This window comes from Coptis chinensis, chromosome 7 (genome assembly GCF_015680905.1).
Source record: "Coptis chinensis isolate HL-2020 chromosome 7, ASM1568090v1, whole genome shotgun sequence".
Lineage (NCBI taxonomy): Eukaryota > Viridiplantae > Streptophyta > Magnoliopsida > Ranunculales > Ranunculaceae > Coptis > Coptis chinensis.
The window spans coordinates 61,216,272-61,241,150 of NC_141462.1; the positions used below are offsets into that span (position 1 = coordinate 61,216,272).

The window sequence follows — 24,879 nt, forward strand, 5'->3', positions numbered from 1 at the left end:
GAAAATAAAGATCACTTTTTCTTGTTGCTTTTTTCTTAAAATTTAATTTAATGCATCTTCTTTTTGCTCTTCTTTTTGGTGTTATGTAGCATGTTATGGCTTATGTTGAAGGAGGGAAGTATTATGGAGCAAATGAGGGAACAACTAATTATGGTTTCAATTTTTTTTAAAATGAGGTTTTGGCTAAACTTAAAAGAGTGTGATATGTTCATTCAATAGTTGTTTGTTGTGCTTGTTTAGCCTTAAGTAAGTTAGTTATTAAAAGTTAAGATCCTTTTAATTTCGAATTAGTTTAGTTTATGTGTTATTGTGTTTTTCAGTGTTTGATTTTCTGGTTGTGTCTAAACGTGTTCTTGTACTTATCTTGAATGGCCTTGCTTTGTTCTTGAAGCCCTTTGTGATTTTAATGTATTATATACATCAAGATAATAAGTTTGATGGAAGAAGTCGAATCTGAAATTTTGTTTGAGTCGATCTCATTACTTGTTCAATCCTTAAATAAAGTGATAAATGTAGTAGGCTTCTTCTAGGTGAAACTTTACATTGTTACACTGAAATTGATTTGATGATGATAAGGTGATTGTTTTAAGTGATTAATATTGATATAGACCTTGTAAAGATTTGTCAAACCATTTATTTTGTAAACTGGAGGAAGTCGTATACCTACTGCTAGCATATATTCATCATTGGTAAGTGAATTGGTGTCATTTGAAGTTAAAGATTAGGCACGGATTGAGAGGAAGTTGAATCACTTAGATTGTTTTTATTTATGGATCTGGATGGTAGGGTTAGGTTCATTTAAGGTAGATTACATGTGTATAGATCAGCAAGCCAAGTTAATTTCATATACTCAAGTAATGCATATTCAACTATACCAAGGTGGATGGGTCGTGAAGGGTGATTGTGAAATTTGTTTGTATGTAAATTTGTTTGTTTGTGTGGGCTGGCTTACCATCAAGACCTCTTTATGTAACGTGTGCAAACTATGAGTTAGGAATTGGCAACTACATAAGCTTAGAACACAAGAAATGACCCTATAAGTTTCATTTTATTTCTTAATCATCCTCTTAAATTAAGGCTTCTATTTTATTTGTTGTTGTTCATAGTTATATAAGATTAGAACTTGTGTTAAATAGTCTTTTGTTTTGCTGATTGCTTCTTTTGAAATCACTTGTTTGCAGTACATATTCATTTTTGTTATGATTAACATACCTAATTACTTGCTTGACTCAAGGTACATCTCATTCTTGAGCTGAGTTTAAATACTTGTGTTTCCAAATATGCCTTTACATTTTCATCATTTTAGCAACCTTTTGATTTTTATATATATGCATCAGCTCATGACAGATGTCACAAAGTTTATAAGTGGTTGTATGGCATCATTTTCTGCAATGGTTCAGCTTGAACTACCCCGTGTCAATATTCTCTCCAAGATGGACCTTGTTATTAACGAAAAAGATCTTGAAGCTTGAAGAGTAGGTTCACTTTTACTGTTACTACTATTTCCTGCTTAAAAAATTATATTTTGAATTCTTACTTCTTACAAATATCGTTATATTTCTTATAGTTACTTGAACTCCGAGCCACAATTCCTACTTTTAGAGTTAAATCAGTGGATGACTCCGCAATTCGAAAAGTTAAATAAAGCTATCATTGAACTGGTAAGTGCATGCGACTATACCCCCCTCTTTTAATTCCAACTTAGAATAGGATAATGGAGCATGGGTAGGGGATGAATACCACATAATCCATTGCACATTTGGTGGATCCAAGATCTAGAGAATGACTCTGAACCGCATAAGTCGAAGTGAGTTCCCGGAGGTGGGAAGAGCCTATAACTTAAGGACGTTCTCCTACTTCCGCTGATCCCAAGGATTTGGAACCTAGCTACCAGACCCCATGGATTTCCTCTTCCCTCTAGCTCCTGTTGCTATTTGTAATGAGTGGTTCTATTTCTTATTGAGTAAAAGATAAAGAAAGTGCTTGTTCTGAAGTAGTTCTTTTTGCCGAAGTAGTAAACATATCATCTTAGCTATTTTCTCGCTGTGTTTCTTTGAAGAAATTGTCTTCCCGTCTTTTGTTTCTTTTAAAAGAGAGGAGATAAAGTTGAACTAATTGAACTAGAAAACATTGTTTTTTTTTTTTTAATTGAACTAATTTGTTAGCATACACAAACAAACTCTTGGTGGCGGATCCCGAGGTAGCTTAAAGGCAGTTTTGTCTTAGGTTTAATTTGGTCCCACAATTAGAATTTACATATTTCAAACACATCGGCATTTTTGTAATAGTATTTGGCTGTTTAATAAGGTGTAAACTAATATTCATTGGGATTCCTTAGAACCTTTGTTGTTGCTATTTACTTTATTAGGTGTGTCAAGCATTTACTTATGGAAAGTGGACTACTATGTATCGATCATCTCAATTTTCTTAATTTCTTTTTGGTGTCATTGTGCAGTTTTGCTTTGTCGATGGCTTTTATGATTGCTAGAGGAAGGACAATGTGAGATCAAAATGTTTAAAGTTTTAGATCGAGCTATTAGGACTTATTCTATCTATGTATTTTGTTTACAAAAGACATAATGAGTTTACTGATTGTTATTATATTTTTGGTTATTATCTCATTGTTGAATAAAATATAATCAAAGTTAAGACTTGTGACTTATGAATGAATTATGGAGTATGTTTGGTTTAAGTATTTTCTTTCTCATTATTGTATCTAAGTGTATGTTTAAGTTTTTAGTGGGATAGATAGACTGTGTATAATATGTTTCTTTCTCATTATTGTATCTAAGTGTATGTTTAAGTTTTTTAGTGGGATGGATAGACGTGTATAATATGTGGGATATATGTATGCTAAAATGATTGGGGCCAGAATATTTAATTATTTTTTTTTTCAAATGTTTCCAAATTTAGCTTACGGTTATGTATCCGTTACTAATAGAAGTATAGGTAACGGTTACGTATCCGTTAGAAATGAAAATTGCTAACGCTTTCATTTGTTGTAAATAAATTAAGAACAAAGTTAATAACCGTTACTAATAATTTACTAACGGTTGATAAGTGTTGTTGAAATTAATTTTAGTAATATTTGATAACCGTTGGTAAATTTGTTAACACTTTATAACCGTTACTAATATCCGTTACTAATATTTGTCACGCTTTTGTGTCGACGAAAAATAACCGTTACTAATATTTTTTGTAACGGATGTGCATCCGTTACAAATAAACTGTTATGGTGTAGTGTCACAGGATTTGTAGAATAAGTATACTAACCTAGATTTCAGAAATATACTGCCAATACAAACATAGATGCTCATGCAATATATTTATAGAAAAATGCAAAGATTATTACCTACATATTAACCTAAGTTTTAAAGACTATTCTAATGCAAAAGCTAACATAAAACTTCTAGACTATTAAGAGCATAGAGAAAGAAACAACACTAATATTCCAAAGTCCATAGCATAAACTTTTTATTTATATTTTTTATTTTATTTTGAAACAAGTGCATATTGTACATATTTATATCCTAATAGGTGCCTTAAATTACGCGTGTTTCTATACCACCCCCAAACAAAAGCATGCTTTGTCCTCAAAGTATAGAAATAAGAAGGGGAAAAATACCATGGAAACGCGTGAAATTTTAGAACATCTGCAAAACAAAGTTAAAATATAGTAATATAGATAAATAAAACAGACGCAACTCTATATGAATTCCACCCGTTATGGGGTTACAAAGAAGTAAATTGCCTGGGACATAAGCAGACACGAACAAAAATAAAAACTTACCTCATATCCAGCATTTAGGCATTGTCAACCTCTTCTATAAAGAAGTGAGGTTCCTTCACATCCTGCCATGCCATGATGATTTTTCAAGCATCATGCCATTTATCATCTACAATTGCTAGCCTGTTCAGCACCACTTGGTCGGATGGGGTGTAGAGGCAACCCAATGAGTTTGTAGCCTCCACCCCGGCCAAGTCATTGCACAGAAAGAACGAATAATGCAGTTGGTGGGTCTCACAATGTCAACCCCAACCCAATCCGTGAAACGGGCAAAAAATACAGGAAAGAAACATAGCATGATACGACAAACTAAGATAGGCATAAAAAGGTACTTATGCCTCATACTCTGGGCTCATGCTAAACTAGACATTAATGTCTTGGGAATGTCATATAGCAGATGTCCCTCAGCTAAAGCAAGGAAAATGTCACAAGTGGCGTCATTGGCAGAAGAAAACTGCCACTCCCCTAATATGTTTAGCATGATAAAGAACGTCACCGTGCCCACATTAAGGGACAAGCTACCAAGGGCTACATTATATTTCCCTTGGTCCTCTACACGGAAAATTTCGGCCTCATAAGTCTCCTGTAAAAGCTCATAGTTGTAGGCAGAGAAATTATCAACTAAATAGCCCCATGAGTCCATTATTTCGGCAGGCATAGGAAGGTCAACAGCAAAAGCCAACAAAAACTTGGTGATGTCCATTGTTTCGTCATCAATGGTGATGGAGAACACGTCCATCCGATAAAAGAATTTACAATGTTCATAAAAATACGAAGTAAGTGCAGGAGAGTAAAGTTCATCAGAACTTACCATTAAAGATTGCCACCCTGCTTGTATGATTACTTCGCGAAACTAAGATCCGTACGTGTCACTCGAAAATAAGTCTTCGAAAGACTGCTTCGGTATGAGTGTAGGAGACTTCATATCAAACAACACGTGCTAGAGCTGTTGGAGACAACCTTGGAAGAATCCACAAATCAAAAATCAAAAGTGGAAGTGTTGCAAGGCTAAGGCGCATGTCGCGCTCTTGAATGGCTGTGGAAGGGCGTGGGGCGCACTCTTGTCTTGGACGATGTCCAAGCACTTAAGCGCGTGGCGTGCTCAGGAATAGGCAAGCTAAGGCGCGTGGCGCGCTCTGTGTACCTAGAGTGCTCTGATTTGAAAAGTGGAAAAGAAAAATGAGAGGTAACAATGAGAGGTGCAAGGTGAGAGGTGTGGTGTGGAGTGTAGAGTGAACCAAGGTTTTATAGAAGTTTAGTTTCTTAATCGAGTTCCACAAGTTGCCCATATTGTTATGGCAACTTGATGGAAACAAAATATTTTGAAAACCAAAATGGAAACAGACCATATTCATTATTCCAAAAACAAACCTAATAGTTTAATGGGTTGAACTTAAAATAGCAACTTTCCAATTCCATTCCTCAAAAATTTCACCACTACAACAATAGCTAAACCTAGTTACACCAACTTAGTAACATTCTCGCATAAGTTCATTCTCACAAATTTGCAACAAATACTTCCAAAATGGTGGATAGAGGAAACAAAACAATGCTGGACAATTAATGCCACCCCTAAACAGATCAGGGAGGTGGGATTCATAAAAAAGAACAACAGCAGCATGCCTGGATAAAATTTAAATTAACTTAAAATTCAACTACATAAATCATGAACACCACGCGCAGCGGAATCAATAGGTGTCCATGATTTGTGATAGAGAACATACCTTTTAGATCCGGTTTGATAACTCTAAGAATCCAATCTTTATGAATCCGAATCAACAATCAACCCCTTGATCTTCTGTTGTATTCCTTTAGAATAGATTGGACATTGTGTGAACAACGATCTACCAATCCCCTTCTTTCTCACAAAGCTAGATCCAATTTTGGATCTATCTTTCCTTGCCTCTTTTTTTGTTCAGATGAATAGTGAATTTCGGCCAGAGAGAGAGAGTATTCTATTTATAGGCTACAACATGGACCATGAGGAGAAATTAGGGTTGGGCCTCCTGACGCGCTTGGGCTTCCCATGTTCGCCCCGAACACATGGCCCAAGTCCGTCAACAAATGGCTTATTCCACTAAAAGCCATTGTTGCACTACCGCCCTAATCCCAAATTACGTGTCAGTGTTTATAGGCTCCATATTATATGCTCGTTGATCTCCCCATGTTTAAGATATCGAATGTCCGTTGATTAAGTCAAGTTACTTACAACTACATTAATCAACTTCTTATGTCCTTGAGTAGAGTACCACTCAACCTCATTGTCATGTCAGAATAAATCCACCTGCAGGGTTTACATGACAATCTTTTTGAGCTCCTCAAAGGGATATCATCAACCCGACTTCTTGCGGGACATGGATTCCTTTTATAATCAACAACACACCTTACATACAATGTCATTACCCAATCCATCGAGTTTGTTGATTCACAAATGAATCTCACTCATTGATGATTTAAAGCAATGTACAATGCATGTAAGTGCCCGTTATTATATCCGGATTAGAAGGACAAGCATCCATAATAACAGAGGCGTTTGTTCTCTTATATAGTCAGTATAAGGAGAAACAACCTCACTTGGTCCTGTTCAATACACACAAAGTGTACAAGTGTAATCTTATAGTCAAGATAGACTAATATAAGATTATACTACAATCGTACCAATGGTTTGTCCAAATCCATCTAGGTTGTGAACGATTACTTATACTTTATAAGGTACTGATGATATAATCTTCTGTGTGTTCATACCATATCATCCACAACATAAAGTATTAGACACATGCATATAACTAATAACATATATAATATGCATAACATTTGCCCATATGATTCTCATTCAATATATAAAGAATTAGAGTTAATACAAAAGTAATGTTTTTAGTATATAACCCTATTAGGACTAGGGTCTCCACGGTAGCCTAGAGCTCTCGGTTACTAGCACTGAGCCCTTCAAAATTCTTATGGATGTTCACCTACCTAGTCCGCAGATCCACACAAATGGTATTAAGAGAACGCAAGCCCTGATGAATCAATGTCATGTGTTCTTCATTAGAAGTAGGCTTCTCCAAGGCATCAACCTCAAAACATGTCGTATCTTCCTCATCATCATCCGAATCAACAACCCTATCCTCAGGCAACCGCCACGGCTTCTGAATACATTCCGAATAAATCTTTGCATTTGAATGCAATTTCAACATGATCCGCTCAGATTTTAGTTTATCTCCAAATTGCAACATTATCTTAGTAATCAAAGCAAGGAACGGTGAAAAATGTTCTCTAACGCTTCTAAGCTCAGAAATCAAAAAGTTCTAAAGAACCCAAAGAAGGTGCTGACAAGACGAGCCGGTGTCGCTGACCTTCAAGGTGCCAATGATGTTCTTACTAATCCACTGAGCTACAGTGAGTTGGTTTGTTCTCAGAGTCGACTGTCGAACGCAATGCGATTTTAGATTGTACTGTCGTCCCTCTAAAATAGTCTTTCTCATTGATACCTCAATCCCACCCTACTACAATGTAACTATGGGGCAGTTGTTTGGCTCAATGCCTAGTAAATTAGACAATATCCCTATACTCACTTCTCTCCTCACGCCAGTCACCTTAATAAAAATCCTCCGACCTTCGATTTCCCGCTTCTTATAAAAATTAAAAACCAAATCCGAATGGTAAAAATCATTCTCCTTATAACATAACCCTTGCCACCTCCTTCTTTGCATCTCATCATTGTAAAATAGTGCAAAATGGTCAAAGGTGAAAACTTGTTTGGGTAGAATTTTTCGTTTTTGGACCATGGATGTTTTTTTTTTTTTTTTTTTTTTTTTTTGAAATTGGTGTTAGTTGAAGGTGGGGGAGAGTAAAATTTATCAAGGGACGAAATGACCGTTAAGTGGTGCGATTTTTTTTTTTTTTTTTTTTTTTTGTTTAGTTCGTTTGAACTGATAGAGGCAGAATTGGAGAGAATGATCTGGAATAGCAAAATTAGAGTGGGGTTTTTAAATTGGAGTTATGAAAATCGGTGGTTTTGTTTTTGTGTTTTTTATTTTTAATTTCGTTAATGGAGGCTGATGGAGGCGGAGTGGAGAAGAAGAACGCGATGAGCTTCTGCTTTGTGGACTCACATGCAAGGCACGTGACTGTGAGATTTTGGGCGCAAGCCCAAACAATTTTGAAAAATACCCACTCTGTCCTTATGCGCGCAAACTTAAAACTGAAATTCTTGATTCGTTAATGGTCCGATTTTTGCGAATGAGCTATGAAAATTATTAGCAGAGAATTTTCAATCCAATAATCCATAAAACACTCAATTCTAACTAAGGTTGACATATTAGATAGTGGAAAATGCCTCATAGTGCGTGCATGACATAAGTTATGTGATCAAATGAAATCTAAATTTATAGATATTGTCAACCCAAATTAAAATATGACTAAACAACATAAACAATAAGAATAGGAAGTTGAGAGAGCAAGAAAAGGAAAGACCAATACCCCACCCCCAAACAATCTTTAGACAACATAGTTTAAAAAAATTGTTTAAAAATGTGGGTCTTTTAAAGTCAGATTCCCGAGACTTGCTAGATTATTATTTTTATGGTTTTAATATTTTTTTTTTTTTATGAGTACTGATTAATATAAGGGAAAATAATAAAGCAATAAAGACATAATTCACATCATAGAGAAACATGACTCAAAAATCGAGAAAACATGTAAGAGTGGAAAACGTGAATTATGTTAAACGTGGATTTATGATCCGGTAGTACAGCTACACACTCTAATAGGAGGGCCCGATTACCTGAATGGTGTACATCAAAGAATAAAATGAGTCATTTATAATCAAATACTTGAGACTTTAACAAATAAAAATGTATATATATATACGCTGCAGTTTGCAATATATCAACAACCAAAATAGTTGTGGATCTTGCCATATATAATTATCATAGAAAACACATCCAAACACAATCAAGTACCATATTTTTCCATGATGTGGCATAACGAAAAGAGAGAGAATACCGATGAATCTAGAATCTAACCTAGCATGCAAAGTCTTCTTGTTTTTCCAAAGAAAGGGTGGGCAAGTGAATGATTGTGAGAAAATGGATGGTTGTGGAAGATATGGTGGATATGGATGAATTGTAGAAGTAAGAAATGGAAGAAATGAGAGAGTGGGTTTATCACAAAATTCATTTTTGGAGTGGTTTGGTATAATCACACAACTGAAAATGAAAGTATCTGGTGGCTCTGTAGGTAGTAATTTTGTACTAGGAGAATTTAGAAAATCATGAAGTACAGGAGAAACAAGAGGGTCAAGTGCAAACTCAAAGTTGCTTTGAAAAGGTGGAGGGCAGGGAATATTAATGGAAGGTGAATGAGTGATAGGATAATGTGAGGTAAGTGAATGGTGCTCAGCTAGAGCTCTCAGGTTTATATCATCATAAGTTTTTAGATATGCAAGACATTCTTCAATAGGTGAGTTAGAAGAATCACTAGGATAATGGGTGAAAAATTCGTCTTCTGTCATGGCGTCAATGTTGGAACTTCCGAAGGAAAGAAATTGGTGCATCTGATTATCAAGAAACATGTTGTCAAAATAATCTTGAGCTAAACTCTCGATCATGCTAACCTTTCCATCGACCGTCATATCTAGGAACTGTTCCATCATTTTAAAAACATTTACCTCAATAGAAAGATGGCCAAAGGACAAGGACATCGAACCATCGCGGCAGTTTAAGAGCGCGCTGGCAGTAGCCAAGAAGGGACGCCCTAAAATGATAGGAACAAAGTCGTTAGCGATTTTTGTGTCGAGGATAACGAAATCAGTATGATAGTAGAAATCCTAAACCTTAACAAGCACGTTTTCAACAACACCCTTAGGATACATAATAAACCGATCAGCTAATTGAAACGTCATTTTAGTAGGTTACATCTCCTATAGACCTATTTATTTATATAAATAATAAGAGAGTAAGTTAACACTCGCCCCCATGTCTAATAGTGCGGTCGTCGTATGAGTATCCCCAAGGTGCATTGTACAGTAGGACGACCAGGGTCCTTGTACTTAACAATTCCATTATGTTCGGATAAAGTTGGAAACTATTCAGTTAAAAAGGTGTCTTTAGGAATATTTGTTTTACTCCTAGTAGTGCACAACTCTTTTAGAAACTTAGCATGTTGTGGTAACTTTTTAATTGCTTCAAGAAAAGGTAAGTTTATCGTTAGATTTTTAAAAACTTCCCTAATCTCGTCAAAATTTGTATCCTTGTTTAACATGGCTAATCTCTGGGGAAATGGTGGTTTCTCTCTATATTTAGCATATAGATCAACAGGATGTTTAACCTTGGCCTTTTGTTTCTTAGGTTGTGGTTTAACTGGTACCTCTACAGGGGTAGGATCTTCAGTTTCTAGTTCGGTATCTAGTAAATTTTCTTTTGTTATGACTACTGGTGGTGTAACAACAGGCATAGTTACGACGTTATCAACCACTTTGCCAGAACGGAGAGTGGTGATAGCATTTAACTCACCTATGCTTCCATTTTCATTACTAGCATTACTGGTTACTTCAAAAGCTGTGTTTAGCATTTTAGGATTAAGTATAGCTTGACCTGGAAACACACCTTTTGGTTATATTTTCTCTTGGGTTAACTGCTGTAAGGAAAGTTGGATAGACTGTAAAATCTGTTGTTGGGTTTGCATAAAGGCATCGAAATGATCCAGTTGTGGAGGAGTGTTTGTTACAGGTTGTGTGACAGGAACTATGTCACGTTGATTATTAATGGGTAGGTTATGATAGTTATTATTTACCAGAACGATACCTCTATTAGCATTATAATTATTATAATTACCTTGTCCTTGTCCTTGTCTCGGTGGAGCTTGATTGTAATTGTTTGCTGGCCTAACATTTTGATTATTATACGCTGTAGGTGTAACTTTTTGATTATTTTGCCAACCAAAGTTAAGGTTTTTTCGCCAAGGTGCATTAGGTTTAGTATTAATGGAACAAACATTGTTCGGCTGTGCGGATGAATGTTCATAGACGAGAGGACAATATGAGTCGGGATGCGACTTGGACTCAAACAGAAATTACATGGAATAGTGTTGACATTCATGACAGGGGTAGGCTTTTGTTGCACAGAAATAGCTTCTACCTTTTTAGTGAGGGATTCATTTTAAGCTCAGGATCGGATTTAACCTCAAACATATTGGTATCCTTAACTGTTAAAGAAGAACTAGCGGAGCGGGGGATATCGTCACTACCCCCAACTATTATTATGCTTTGTTTGATCTTCTAAAAACCTAGCTATAAGCCTCTGAGGCTCCTTTACTGAGGAAACTACCCCCATTCATTATATGAAGGACCTCTTTGTGATGGTGTAAAAGCCCTTGAAAAGGCACGAACTAACGTGTCTTTCGCAAGGTTATGGTGTGGACACTCTATAAGAAGATCAGTGAAACGATTCCAGGCCTCTGAAAAGGATTCATGAGAATTCTGGCGGAAAAAATAAATCTTATAAAGCATTTCATCTGTCTTTAGTGGTGGGTAAAACTGTTCTATAAATAATTGAACAAGTTTGGCTCATAAGTCTATAGAATTAGGCACTTGGGCAGTTAACCAAGATGCCGCCTTATCGGCTAGGGTGAAAGGAAACACCCTCAGTTTAATTTGCTCCACTCCTACCGTATGATGATGGAATGTGGTAATAACTTGTTCAATCCTACGCATATGCTGATAAGGCTTCTCATGGTCTAACCCATGAAAAACTTGTAACAAATTAAATATATTCAGGGGGATTCAGAAATCCCCCACTGGGTCTGCAAGAATGATGCAAGACTTAGGGCTAGCATTCAGGGCTTTGTAAAAGTCAGAGAGAGGAGTCTCTCTTTCTTCAGCCATTATTTCAGGTGTAGTGTGGTATACTAGATAGGTGTGTGTGTTGATGTTCACAATAGATTACGTTAGTAATTTTTTCCTTACCTGACCTTAATCTCATGCAAGGCTAAGTCCAATATTAAGGAAACACGACAATAGTCAAAATAACCCTGATATGCTAGAATAAATCCTCTAACAGGAGAGGCGAGGAGTGGAAGAAGGAGTACCTGAATGTCTCCCTGCTACGCGTTTGAATAACTTTTTCTATACGCGATTTCAGTGTATTTAAGCAGATAGCAACACTAGATAACTTTGAAAAAGTGAAAGTTTGAACTAACCTATGAAATTGGGCTTATTCATAAGAGGGCGCGCAGCGCGCTCAGAGTTTGCCTAGCAAGGGTGCGGGTCGCGCTCTTTCCAGACTCGAAGTCAAGGCACTTTAGCGCGGGGCGCGCTCTTGCCTTGGACGATGTCCAGGCACTTTGCCGCGGGGCGCTGATAAGAGCCTAAAACTGTAGTTTTAACCCCTTAACAATCATACTTTTAGACCAATTATGTGAGTAATAATTAAGAGTTAAAACTGATTACGTGTTTTTATGCATTTCAGGCTTCAAAGTCTATTATGTGCAGAAATGTGCCACTTTAGCGAGATAAAGGAGCAAAGGTCGGTTGCTAAGGAGTTCTGTGAATAAAGGCCAAGATTCAAGGAGACAAAGCCTTTGTAAAGCCCGGTCAAAAGCTGAAAAGTCAACACGGGCAGAAACAGTGCACAAGTCAGCAGAACTTCCGAAGGCCGTATCTTTGGACTCAGATCTCAGAATTGGGAGTAGCTTATGTCAAAACGACCGACTCGAAAAGAGCTTTCCAATGATCCAAGCCTTGGCCCAATCAGAGGAGCAGAAGTGGACGAAACATCTGTCGAAGCCAACTGCAGCTGAAGAGCCCATTTTGGACTAAAGAAATTGGGTTTTGGGCCCGATTTTCCGGCCCAAAACATGGCTCCAAGCCCATGCACGATTTTTGGATCTGGAAGTATAAAAACAAAAGCTTGACTCTTTGTTAATGGCGGTGAGGTTAGGAAAGCTAATGTTAATGGAGTTTAGGGTTAGAAAAAGAGAGATCTAGATTAGTTTTTAGATCTAGATCTAGTTTTTTTACATTCATTCAATTAGTTAGTTTAGAATCATATTTTAGTTTTTAGAAAAGTATTAGTTCTTCATTTCAATTTAGATTATTGCTTAAATTCTTATTTAGATTTAGTTGTCTTAAATTCATAATTAGTTATTCACAATCTTAGTTCTAAATTAGTTTTAATTTTAGTTTAATTTAATTATGTCTTATTGTTATTATTGTTCTTGTGTTGGGAATGGTAGTATAGAAATTTCACATCAAATCATTACTCTCACCATTGTTCCTTTTGGGTTTGATTACTTGAATTCGATTTAAGTCTAGAGAGTTAAGAGTGGACGAATCCTTACTCATTATATTGCATGATTATGTTTTGAGAGTAAGAAGAATTGATTTAAACGTAAGAACGGTAGGATTACGTATTAGTGTTGTTAACATTAATATTTAGGATTCTACTATTTTTACATTTATCAAATGGCGCCGCTGCCATCTTAATCTCGTTCTAGACAAGAATTCAATTGCTTAAATCCAATGGGCAATCCCCCATTCTCTACCCACCCACCCTTTTAATTTTTCATTCTTATTTCTTGAATTTTTCGAACTGTTCATTGTTTTGGGGCATAGGGGGCTGGGATTCACAGAGAAAAAACACTGCGGTGAAGATTTTTTTTGGAGTACGATAAAAGGCCTAAAACTTGAAAACCCCCCGAGAGCGATTCCATTCCAACCCGAAAGGACCGCCCCAAAACACCGACATTTCGACAAAAACAGGGGCACTCAGCCCTTGAAGGAAAATTCAGCATATACAGCCCAATTTTCATAGGTAAATGCAAATTTTTATGTCTTCAAGTTACTCAGTGTTTCTAACTTGTTAAATACACTAAGATCGCGTATACAAGACGCTATTCAAACGCGTAGCAAGGAGGCATTCAGGTACTCCTTCTTCCACTCCTCGCCTCTTCTGTCAGAGGAGTTTTAATTCTAGTATAATCAGGCTTGTTTTTCATAGAAATAAATACAACACGCCTATCTAGAATTTCACACACTACACTTGCATCAATGGCTAAAGAACAAGAGACTCCTCTCTCTGATTTTTATAAAGCCCTAAACGATGGCCCTAAGTCGTGCATCGTTCTTGCAGACCTAGTGGGGGATTTTCGAATCCCCCTAATATATTTAACTTGTTACCGGTTTTTCATGGTTTAGACCACGAGAAGCCTTACCAACACATGCGTAGGATAGACCAAGTTCTCACTACATTCCATCATCCTAGCGTAAGTCCAGATCAAGTTAAACTTAGGGTGTTTCCTTTCACCCTAGCCGACAAGGCGGCGTCTTGGTTAACTACCCAAACGCCAAACTCTGTGGACTCATGGGCTCAACTTGTTCAATTGTTCATGGAACAATTTTACCCACCACTAAAGACAGATGAAATGCTTCACAAGATTCATTTCTTCAGCCATAATCCTCATGAATCCTTTTCAGAGGCCTGGAATCGTTTCACTGATCTTCTCATTGAATGCCCGCATCATAATCTTGTGAAAGACATGCTTGTTCGTTCTTTCTTCAAGGGGTTTTCACATTATCATAAGGAGGTTCTAGATATCATGACTGGGGGTAGCTTTCTTAGTAAAGGAGCCTTGGAGGCTTATAAATTCTTAGAAGATCAATCTAAGAAGAACAACAATTGGGGAGGAAATGATTCCTCCCGCTCCTCTCCTTCTTCTCTTGAGGTTAAACATGATCCCGAGCTTAAAACTCTTATCGATGCCCTCACTAAAAAGGTAGATGCCATCTCTGTTCAACAACAACCCACTCCAGTCATGAACATTAACTCTACTCGTTGTAATGTCTGTTGTAGTCTTGAGCATTTTGACTTCTATTGTCCTCTTGTCTATGCACAAACACCACCACAACCATCACACTTCAACCAGTTAACTCAACATCAAGGACAAGGGAACTTAGGTGACCAGAATAGAGGTTTAGTACCCATAACCCGTAACTATCAACATCAAGACATGAACGCCAACAAGCTTTAATTCCAATACAACCATCTACGACAAAGTAGTAGTGACCTTGTTGGAGAAACAAAATCAAATTATTCAACAAAACTCCAACTTGATGAAAAACCAAAGATGATCAAAACTCTAATATGATGAAACAAACGATGCAAATGATGCAGTCTTTGTGCCAAAAGGTTATTGACATGTCTTCTAACCAAAATAATAACCAAATCGGCGTGTTTCCAAGTCAAGCGAAGGCCTAATCCTAAGTCAACAAACACCGCCTTTGAAATAAACGGTATTTACCTGTAATGGTAATATAAACCAAAGGGGACCTCCATAAAGTGATCACTACCCTTCCATCGTATGAAGTAGTTGATAACCAAGTGACTATGCCTAAAGATTACCCATAAAATAAAAATGATGTCATACCAAATACTATAATAGAAATCAAGAGACCCTACAACTGTAGAAGTACCCGCTTAAACCATAACCAAAAGGGAAAACATTACAAGACCCAATAATAGAAAGTGAAGACCCTACACCTGTAGAGGTTCCAAGATGGACACCTAGTTGGAAAACGGCTAGAGATAAAGCAAAGACTAATAAAACTTTTATCCCTTCTCGCTAAAAATAATAGCGATAAAGCACCATATCCCCAAAGACTAGTTGTGTTTAAAAAAGACGAGAATTTTGATGAGATTAGGGAAGTGTTTAAAAATTTGACTATAAACCTACCTTTTCTAGAAGCTATAAAAAGTCTACCTGGACACGCTAAGTTTCTAAAAGAGTTGTGCACCAAGAAGAGGAAAACCAACATACCCCACGAAGTATTCTTAACTGAACAATATCCCTCTTTATCTGAACATAATGGAATTGTTAAGTACAAGGACCCTGGTCGTCCTACTGTACAATGCACCTTAGGTGATACCTTCATAACAACTGCTTTATTAGACCTGGGGGCGAGTGTTAACATACTCCCTTTTTATTTATATAAACAACTAGGTCTAACAAAACTTCAACCAACCAAAATGACTTTGCAGTTAGCCGATCGTTCTATTAAGTATCCCAAGGGTGTAGTTGAAAATATTCTCGTTAAAGTTCAAGATTTTTACTATCCAGCCAACTTTGTTATTCTTGACACAGAAGTTGCTCATGATTCCATTCCCATCATCTTAGGGCGTCCTTTCTTGGCAACCGCCAATGCCCAAATTAATTGTCGGGATGGCTCAATGACTCTTACTTTTGGAAATCTTTCTGTAGAAGTTAACATGTTTAGACAAACACAGGGACAACTAGGTTTGCCTGTAGAAGGGGAAGTGAAGTCCATTAAGAGTTTTGTACCTCACATTAGTGCGGCTGACACTTTAGTCCCCACACTAGTAGATACCCCTCTTATGGAAGAAGACAAGGATCACAATTTCTACTCCCTAGACGTAGATAACATCAAGGACGATTTCCTTCGACTCTTTTGCAACCCTTCTTTGCCACCTCGCGAGTTCTCTCTTATTGATATCTATTCATCTCTTGACGCCATGACGGAAGAAGAATTTTTCGCCCTCTATCCTAGTGAATCTTCTTACCCACCTATTGAGGAATGTCTTGCATATCTCAAGGCCTCTGATGATATAGACCTAAGAACACTAGTTGAACACCATTCACCCACCTCACATCCTCATGTCACTCATTCACCTTCCATCACGCATGTCCCTTGCCCTCTACCTTTTCAAACAACCATTGAGTTTGTACTTGACCTTGGTGTTTCTCCTATGCTTCATAACTATCTAAAACCAACTGGTGAAGAAGTAACACCCAAGGACAAGCCACCTGACACTTTTTCATTTTTTCCATTTTTTCCTTCTCAAAATTATCCACATCCTACGTATCTTCCACAACCATCAATTTTCTCACGCTTCATTTACTTGGCATCCCCTTCGTTGGAGGACAAAAGAAGAAACTCATGCTTTCGATTAGGTTTTAGATCTATAAAGCTTTGCTCTCATTCCACTAAGCTACGCCATAGGAAATCTTGGTGCTTAATTCTATTTGATGGTGCATTCCATGTTAATTATTTGTGGAAAGACCCACAACTTTTAAATTATTGATATATGGGAAACCGCATGTAAATACATATATATCACTTTAAGTCTAGGGAATCGACTTTAAAAGACCCATTTTTTAAAACAAATTTTTACAAACCCTGTTTTCAAAAATTTGTTTGGGGTGGAGTGTTTGGTTTTTCCATGCTTGATCACTAAACTTCCTATTCTTATCCCCACCTCGCCCCTTTAAGAGTAGCTAGATTTCTCTTTGTTTGTTGTTTTGATGTTGTCTTTTATTATTTTTTAGTAGATAGGATGTTACGTTGTTAAATTCAGTAGTTAACTTTGAATTTGGTAGTTAAATGTTGTTTGAATTTCAATTTTAATATAATGTTGTTCTTTTCAAATTGTGCATGGATTTTATTGTTAATCCCACCTTCCCTAATTGTTTTGGGGTGGTATTATTTATTCTATCATGATTTGTAGAAGATCCTCCATTTTAGAGTTTGTTTTGGAGTGAAGGTTGAGAATATTGTCGTAATTGGCATACCTATGATTAGATGTGGTGGTATGATGAAATCTAAGAGAGTTTAGAAGTTACTAGTCTAAATCCATTATAAAAGATATTAGGTTATTATAGAATCAAGAATATGAGTTGTTTCCGTTTTCGGTTCGAAATTTTATTGTTTCCGGAAATTGCCTTAAAGCTTTTGGCAACCTACCGATTCGTTTTAACAATTCAAAACCTATAAAACTTCATTCATTCTACACTCACAACCTACACTACACCTAACTTCCATCTCTCACCTTTCACTCCCACGTTTCCGTTGTTCTTTACCATTTTCACAAATCAAGCACCTCGGGCGCTGCCAAGGCTTCTTGAGAGGAGCCGCAGACTCCACTCCTACACATTTTTCAGAATTTTTGTACAGAGCGCACTCGTGCTCAAACACTAGAATTCTAAAATCTTCTTGAGCGACTTCAAGCTTTCAAGTAGAGCGCCTCGGCTACGACTTCCATAGACCAGGAAATTTCCAGTTTTCTGTGGGTTGTTCCCGGGTGATTTGCAGCTGTTCCAGAGCATAGTTTTGAGATGACATCTCCTACAATAATACCAGAACAGTCTTTCAAAGATTTGTTTCAAAGCACTACTTATGGTGCTTGGTTTCGCGAGGTGATCACACACGTAGGCTGGGAACCGCTTATGGTTCTTGCTAGCATTTGTTCTTGGACTTGCCATGCCCGCTGAAATACTAGACCCATGATGTTATTGGGTAGATAATATACATGTCTAGACTTATGACTTTTTGCATGAGGCTTATGGGTCCGGCATTTTCCGTGTAGAGGACCAAGGGACATATAACGTAGCCCTTGGTAGCTTGTCCCTTAATGTGATACGGTAATGTTCTTTATCATGCTAAACATATTAGGGGAGTGGTATTTTTCTTCTGCGAATGATGCCACTTGCGATGTTTTCCTTGCTTTAGCTGAGGAACGCCTGCTATATGACCTTCCTAAGACCTTAATGTCTAGTTTAGCACGAGCCCATAGCATGAAGCATAAGTATCTTCTTATGCCTATATTAGTTTGCCATATTATACTATGTTTCTTCCCTATTTTTTGTGCCCGTTTCACGGACTGGGTTGGGTTCGACATTGTGAGACCCACCAATTCTATTATTCGATCTTTCCGTGTAATGACTTGGCAAGGGTGGAGGATACAACCTCATCAGGTTGCACCTTACACCCCATCCGACCAAGTGGCGCTTAACATGTTAGCATCTGTAGATGATAAATGGCGGCAAGCTTGGCAAATTATAATGGCATGGCAGATCTTGAAGGAACCTCACTTCTTTATAGAAGAGGGAGGATGACGAGTAAAACGCTGGAGTGGAGGTAAGTTTTAGTTTCGGTTAGTGTCCGCTTATGTCCCAAGCAATTTAATTCTTAACCCCATAATGGGTGGAACTCTTATAGAGTTGTGTCGGTTTTTTTTTCCTATATTAGTATGTTCTAACCTTGTTTTGCAGATGTTCCAGAATTTCACGCATTTCCATGGTATTTTTCTACCCTCTTTATTTAAATGCTTTGAGGACAAAGCATGCTTCTTGTTTGGGGGCATAGAAATACACGTGTAATTAAGGCATCTGTTAGGATATAGATATGTATAATATGCATTTGTTTTCAAGTTAAAATTTTCAAAAATATAAATAAATAAGTTTATGCTATACACTTAGGAATATTGGTATTGTTTTCTTTCTCTATGCTCTTAACAATCTAGAAGTCTCAATAGCTTTTGCATTAGAATAATTGTTAGAAACTTAGGTTAATATGTAGGTAATAATCTTTGCATCTATCTATAAATATATTACATGAGTATCTATGATTGTTAGTAGTAAGTTTCTGAAATATAGGCTAGAGTACTTATTCTACAAATCCTGTGAGAATATAGCCTAAAAAGCCTTATATACGAGCGAAAATATTTGAGAAATGACACAAGGGAGAAGTAAAATCCGGATAGAGAAATCACACGTCCACTTGCTTGATCACTATGCCATATCCTAAGCGATAATTTAGGCCCTCTTTGGATCGATATAGCCAAAAATTCAAACCTATGAATTATTTTCTGCTAGTCGCCCCTCTGAGCCTTTCTTTAGCCTTTCATAAACCACAATTTCTTTACCCTGTTACAAAAACAAAACAAAATAAAAAAAATTCAACTTACCCAATCTAGAATAAGTCTGAGAATAGAATGAGTGAAGAAAGAAGAAGAGAAAAATCTGTGTAAACAAAAATTAGTTAGTTGCTTCAGAAAAGAAAAGAAGTTTCCATCCAAAAAAAGAAAAAAATATATAAATAAATAAAAACTCCAAAAATAGAATAAAAGGGAGTCAAAAGCCAAAGAAAAGAAAAAGAAAAATATGGCTAAGGATGGAAACAAAGTATAGAAGCAAAAGAAAATAACAAGGTTTTCTCTAAGTTACATAATATGAAGACTCTATTATCTCAGACTTGCCCTTTTGAATATCCATTTCCTTCCTTCTTAAACCATCTCCTAATCCCCAACACCTAATAAAGACCTCTAGCTCAATTAGGAATAGGTTAGTGTGATAGTAAGTGGCAGATGTGTTTGATCGACTCCGGCTTCCTTGTTGTCATTGAGATTGTAAGGTAAAGTGTGCCCACTACACACTGGAGTAGCGAAACTTGAGCAGAAAAATCAGAGTGGTTTTTGTCTTGACATTTATGTGAAGACCTACTTAAGGGCCAGCTTATTCGAAGTTTTAGAAACTAAACCTGCTAGGCATTTCATAGTATTACTCATAATATATATATTTGTATCATAGATGATTTATTATTATGCATATATTAGTTTAGGTTTTTGACTTGGTTATTCTTATTCAATTGCTAATGAGATGTATAGATAGTTGAGACATGAATGAGGAAACAATAGTTTTATTTCTTAGTCGTTGTAGTATAGATGAAGTTTGTGAGTACCTTCACTGGAAAACTCTCACGAGGCTATAACTCATCCACTAGGGAATTCCTAGTGGTTTAAGGCCTTGTTGCATATGGTCAATGCAATCGCGCTCAAATAAACGAGAGTAGATAGAACTCCATTTTTGGTCACTTATTCTAATTTCTCATCTTTGCTTGAGGACAAGCAAAATGCTGTTTGTGGGTGGTTTGATAAGAGCCCAAAACTATAGTTTTAACCCCTTAACAATCATACTTTTAGACCAATTATGTGAGTAATAATTAAGAGTTAAAACCGATTCGTGTTTTATGCATTTCAAAGCTTCAAAGTCTATTGTGTGCAGAAATGTGCCACTTTAGCGAGATAAAGGAGCAAAGGTCGGTTGCTAAGGAGTTCTGTGAATAAAGGCCAAGATTCAAGGAGACAAAGCCTTTGTAAAGCCCGGTCAAAAGCTGAAAAGTCAACACGGGCAGAAACAATGCACAAGTCAGCAGAACTTCCGAAGGCCGTATCTTTGGACTCAGATCTCGGAATTAGGAGTAGCAGCTTATGTGAAAACGACCGGCTCGAAAAGAGCTTTCTAATGGTTCAAGCCTTGGCCCAATCAGAGGAGCAGAAGTGGACAAAACATCCGGCCGAAGCCAACTGCCGGTGAAGAGCCCATTTTGGACTAAAGAAATTGGGTTTTGGGCCCGATTTTCCGGCCCAAAACATGGCTCCAAGCCCATGCACGATTTTTGGATCTGGAAGTATAAAAACAAAAGCTTGACTATTTGTTAATGGCGGTGAGGTTAGGAAGCTAATGTTAATGGAGTTTAGGGTTAGAAAAAGAGAGATCTAGATTAGTTTTTAGATCTAGATCTAGTTTTTTTACATTCATTCAATTAGTTAGTTTAGAATCATATTTTAGTTTTTAGAAAAGTATTAGTTCTTCATTTCAATTTAGATTATTGCTTAAATTCTTATTTAGATTTAGTTGTCTTAAATTCATAATTAGTTATTCACAATCTTAGTTCTAAATTAGTTTTAATTTCAGTTTAATTTAATTATGTCTTATTGTTATTATTGTTCTTGTGTTGGGAATGGTAGTATAAAAATTTCACATCAAATCATTACTCTCACCATTGTTCCTTTTGGGTTTGATTAGTTGAATTCGATTTAAGTCTAGAGAGTTAAGAGTGGACGAATCCTTACTCATTATATTGCATGATTATGTTTTGAGAGTAAGAAGAATTGATTTAAACGTAAGAACGGTAGGATTACGTATTAGTGTTGTTAACATTAATATTTAGGATTCTACTATTTTTACATTTATCAGGCGCACTTCAGAAATAGACTAATGAGGCGCAGGGTGCGCTCAGTGTATTTTTGCGAAAAAATATGTTTCTGAAGCAAACAACCACAGTTAGAACCAAACAAGGGTGGGTGGATTTAATGGGATTTTGGTAGGATTAACACTACTAAAAGAATTGAATCTAAACAAAACTAAGATGGTAGCGGCGCTATTTGATAAATTTAAAAATGATAGTTTTACCTAGACTTAACTAATTAAACTCAAGAATAAGTAAAACTAAATGAATTTTTACTCTAATGTATCAAAGTTCTACTCTCGTTATCAATGCAATATACTTGGAGTAGAGAATTCATTGCACTCCTAGCTCGTTTAGATGTAACGTTTCGTAGTTCATTAATTCTAACAAAATCGATGAGAGTAATGAAATGAAATTTAACTAAGATGGCGAATTAGCTAATCAAGATGTTATAAATCAAACGACGGCAATTCAAAACTATGATGTGAATATGGGAAGGAATTAGAGGAATTTGATTCTACCTTGATTTCACTTAATAAACTAGCATAGAATAGTTGTAATCCGAATCATAATGTTTTCACATAACAATTGGGTCTTTCTAATCCCTAACTGTTCATGGCAATCTCTACCAACTAACAATTAACATGTGAAGCAATTAAACCCATTCTCATGGTGAACTAATTACTTTCTAGAGTGGAATAGATCATCACAACTACATCTATACTAACACAATCAAGTTTTCATCAAGGATTCCTCAAACCCCTCCAATGGAGGTTTTAGCCTTGATTCATCAAACTATCATTTTTGGAATAAGAACAATAAGAACAAGACATTATTGAAAGAATATCAATTACTTTATTAATCTAATTGAAAGAGAGTCTAATGATTCAAAACTGAATTAAAACTGAATTAAAACTAATTTAGAACTAAATTTATGAATAACTAACTATAAAATTAAGACTAACTAAGTATTGAATTATTAAACTAAGTTACTTAAGAGTTAAACCTTAGTCCTCTTTATATAGAAGATGCTAGATCCACAATTTCATGCATGGGCTTAGGAGCCATGTTTTGGGCCGGAAAATCGAGCCCAAAACCTCATTACTTCAGTCCACAAAGAGGTTTTCACCTGGAAATGACTTCAACAGCCTTTTTGTCCACTTTTGCTCCTCTGATTGGGTCAAGACTTGGACCATTAGAATGCTCGTTCTGAGCCAGTCGTTTTGACATATGGTAGGCCTAATTCTGAGGTCTGAGTCCAAGAATACGGCCTGCGGAAGTTCTATTGACTTTTGTACACTATTTCTGCCTGCATTGACTTTGACTTGCCCGCATTGACTTTGACTTTTTAGCTTTGACCGGGCTTTGAAAAGGTCTTTTCTCCTTGAATCTTGGCCTTTAATTATAGAACTTCTTAGCAACCAATCTTTACTCCTTTATCTCGCAAAAGGGACGCATTTCTTCACATATTCGACTCCAATGCCTGAAATACACGAGAGTACGATAACAACACTAACTATTATTTATTAATCACATAATTGGTCTAAAAGTAATATTGGGGGGGGGGGGGTTAAAACTATAGTTTTGGGCTCTTATCATGGTGCACAAATCGTTAAGAAACTTAGAGTGTTTTGGAAGACGTTTTATGGCATCGAGAAAAGGTAGGTTTATAGTTAAATTTTTGAAAACTTCCCTAATCTCATCAAAATTATCGTCCTTCTTTAGCATGGCCAGTCTCTTAGGAAATGGGCATTTTTCCCTATATTTAACATAAGGGTCAATAGGAGTATTTACCTTTTCTTTTACTTTTGTTGATTTCCCCTTAGGTTGAGGTTTAACTGGTACTTCTATAGTGATAGGATTTTCAGTTTCAACTATGGTATCTAGTAAGGTTCCATTATCTTTTTCAGGTTATGGGGAATATTCTACCATAATCACTTTGTTGTCGACCACTTTCCCTGAACAGAGAGTAGTTACGGCCTTTAATTCTCCCTGGATTAAATTTTCATTACTAGGATCACTGGTTAATTCAAAGGCTATGTTTGTTGGTTTTGGATTAGGTACGGATTGACTTGGAAACATGCCTTTTTGTTGGGTTTTTTCTTTAGCTAACTATTGGATGGATTGTTGAATTTTTAGTAATATTTGTTGTTGAGCTTGCATGTATTCATCGAATATATCGGGCTGGGAAGGTTGAGTGGGTATGGGTTGTATAACAAGAACTATCTCACGTTGATTATTAACTGGTGGATTTTGATAGTTATTATTAACTAGGACGATACTTTTATTATTATTATAATTACCCTGCCCTTGTCCTTGCCTTGGTTGATATTGATTGTAGTTGTTGTTAGGCCTAACGTTTTGATTATTAAAACCTGGAGGTGCTGCTTGATGACGATTATTACGCCAACTAAAATTGGGATTTTGTCTCTAAGGTGCGTTAGGTATATTAAAAGTGTAGACATCTTCTGGCTATAGTGGTGGTTGTTCATAGGCAAGAGGACAATAACGATCAGAATGCTCAAGACTAAAATAGAAATTACAACGAGGATAGTTTATATCCATGACAAGAGTGGGTTTCGCTTCTTATTTATTTACAGAAAAGGCATCTACCTTTTGAGTGAGGGATTCAATTAAATTTCTATGTTCAGGATCTGGTTTAACCTCAAACATACTGACTGCCTTAGCTTTAAAAGAAGAAGGGATAGAGCGGGAGTAATCGTTACCTCCCCAGTTGTTACTTTTCTTGGATTGATTATCTAGAAAGTTATAAGCATCTGTGGCTCCTTTACCTAGGAAATTTCCGCCATTCATGATATCTAAAGTCTCCCTATGATGTTGGGATATGCCTTTGAAGAAGGCACAAACTAGTGTGTCTTTTCCAAAATTATGATGGGGACATTCTACGAGATGATCAGTGAAACGATTCCAAGCCTCAAAAAAGGATTCTTAAGGCTTTCGGCGAAATAAGTAAATATTTTGTAGCATCTCATCAGTCTTCTGTGGTGTGTAAAATTGTTCCATAAATAATTCAACTAGTTTTTCCCATGTGTCGACAAAGTTCAGCTTTTGTGCTGATTGCCAAGTAGCCGCTTTGTCAGCTAGGGTGAAAGTAAACACCCTAAGCTTTATATGTTCAGGTCTTACGTTAGGATGATGAAATGTAGTAAGAACTTGTTATATCCTACATAAGTCTTAATAAGGCTTCTCATGGTCTAACCCATGGAAAACAGGTAGCAAATAAAATATATTGGGGTAAGTTCTAAAATCTCCC

General features: G+C 36.5%; 1 long non-coding RNA gene and 1 other non-coding gene across 2 annotated transcripts; both read left to right on the top strand.

Annotated features, from left to right (window-relative positions):
- Positions 1-1,096: 1,096 nt before the first annotated feature.
- Positions 1,097-1,872, top strand: LOC147488248 (uncharacterized). Its single transcript, XR_015203257.1, has 3 exons — positions 1,097-1,234; positions 1,338-1,475; positions 1,568-1,872. It is a non-coding gene; the product is annotated as an uncharacterized LOC147488248 (long non-coding RNA).
- Positions 1,873-24,489: 22,617 nt separating this feature from the next.
- Positions 24,490-24,595, top strand: LOC147488249 (small nucleolar RNA R71). The gene has a single exon (XR_015203397.1). It is a non-coding gene; the product is annotated as a small nucleolar RNA R71 (small nucleolar RNA).
- The last annotated feature ends 284 nt before the right edge of the window (positions 24,596-24,879 follow it).